This window comes from Arachis ipaensis, chromosome B06 (assembly GCF_000816755.2).
Source record: "Arachis ipaensis cultivar K30076 chromosome B06, Araip1.1, whole genome shotgun sequence".
NCBI classification, from domain to species: domain Eukaryota; kingdom Viridiplantae; phylum Streptophyta; class Magnoliopsida; order Fabales; family Fabaceae; genus Arachis; species Arachis ipaensis.
In genome coordinates this window covers 133,424,136-133,426,629 of record NC_029790.2, presented here as the reverse complement: position 1 = coordinate 133,426,629, position 2,494 = coordinate 133,424,136, and positions in this window count along the sequence as shown.

Genomic DNA, 2,494 nt, shown 5'->3' with positions numbered 1-2,494 from the left:
AAATTTTTCATCAATCGCTATGAAAATTTTTAAGAATTACTCTATAAAAAATTTCAATTAAATATAAATAATTTTTATTTTTAAAATTATATTAAAATATATATAATTATTTATAGATTTACATAAAAATATAAATACAAATAAAATTTAAAAAATTAAAATTTTTAATAAAATAGTTTATATTAATAATAATGAATATAAATAATTTATAATAAAAAAACAAACTAAATCTTTCAAATCTACTATGGTAAAAATTTTTTAAAATAAATTTTTAATATAAACTATTTAATAAACATTTTTATTTTCATAATGGTTTAAGCAGTTTTGTTATTTGGGAGAATTCAAACGGTTTTATTGTAAGTCTAAGTCGGAATAAAATCCCAATTCTAACGTGGATACGGTGGAGTGAATTCGATTCCTCTGTCAACTCGTGCAATTCAGCAATTGTTTTATAAAGTAAAGTAATAGTATTGTAATATTCTTTTTAAAATTCATATGGCTTTTATAACCACAAAGTCAACAAAATTAGTAACTAAAATTAATTGTATATAATATATATAAAAAATATTAAATTTAGTTGCCAATTTTGTTAACTTTAAAAGCTATATGAATTTTGAGAAGATTGTAATATATAATTTTGAGAAGGTTGTAATATATAATGGTTCAGGTATATTGTAGATAGGATGTAGATAACAGGTAAAAGCTAGTGCTATCGATATGTGATTTTATTATATTTTAATGCTAATATAAGTATATAAATTTTTTTATTAACCAAATAAAATGGCTGTGACTCTGTGAGCACATTCCTAAAAATAGGGGTGTGCATGCCCGGCCCATTTCGAACACTCAGTTCGATTCCGAACACTTTAGGGATTATTTTGGTGTGATTTTATCGGGTCTAGGATCGGGTAAGGGTCTCAAAAATAGACCCGATCATTATTTTGGGTCGGGTCCGGGTCATGACTCGAGCCACCCGAACTCGATCCGGTAGTCCGGTCATCATACACAATTAATATTTTGTGTTATTAGTGATGGATGATGGCTATTCTTATGTAAAATTTAAGTATTGTAAACCTTAATATTTTGTCTTATTAGTTATTATAAGACTATAAGTTAATGTTTTATGTTTAAAATGTATAAGATTTTAGACTAATGCATAATATTGTGTTATTTGTATTGATTTAAATATTTGGTGATATTAGACAATATTAGTATTGATTATGGTTATGCTTTAATTTTAGAGAAGAGTTGGTTCTTTTTATATTTTTCTAAATGAATTTTATCATGTCAAATAATGGTTGGAGTCTTGAAAATTTAGATATTTTCACATGCTAGCTTATAAGAAGGTATTAAGATAATGTAATGTTAACGGCCTGATTTTTACCCGGTATAATCGTGGCCCGAAAGTGTATAAGTTTCATCAGGTCTAAGGCCGAGATTGAGTTTAATAAATAAGCTCGGTATATATTTCGAGTCGAATCTAAATCACATCAAACTTGGTTTCACGCTACCCATGTACACCCTACCTGCAAAACTTTATGAAATCAGGCCTTAGTATTATAAGTGCAAATACTTTTATGTATTTTCAAATCATTAATTAAAAGACACTAAAAAAATTTCAAATTAAATTATTAAGACGGTTATGATTAGAACTGTACTCTTTTTATAAGATGTTTGGATCATCTAAGTTTGAATGAGTAATTATGGTATGAGAAATAGTGAAAGTGTAATTACTGTTAGATCATTTAAGAGTAGTAGTACTGTTCTGTGATCATTGTAATAATGATGATATAGAACATTAAAAATGTGTCCAAATTAAATTGACCGTTTTGTTTATACTCATCTTATTGCGTATTCATTTTGTTATTTCCATTAAGCGCACAAACACGATAGTTAATCATAGTTCTTTAACTAATATGCTGTTCAAAGAATCTTACTTTATAAAAGTGTATGAAATTTTAAAATTAAGATGTGCTTGTATAATACGTTTGGTTAAAAACGGAAAACAAAGTTAATATAAACCTTTTCAATTCACAAATGTAATCTATCTCAACATAATCTTCTTAGCATAGGCAACAACTCTGTCGGTTGAGAAAATAATGATAATAATAATAATAATAAATTAAACCTTTTTTTGTTGATTCAATCTTTTTTTATTTTTCCATGCATGGTACCGAATTATTGATTTGCATATACGTAAATTGGAATGCCATTGTAGGGACAAAGTATGCCAAAATTTCAATGGAAAATGATATGTCTGTTAAATGCATGAAAGTGGAGCCCAATTTTCATTTTCCGAAGCCACAAATGTCACAAACTATAGCGTTGCATGGTTGTTGGGAGCTGACTTTTTATATTCATTAATAATTAATGAATAATATAAAGGTGTTTTTCCCTTTTCAAAATAAAAAATTTAAGCATTTTAATTAGATATTTAAATGTATAAATAAATTTAAAATACATGTATAGAGAAAAAATATCTATTCTCTTATAT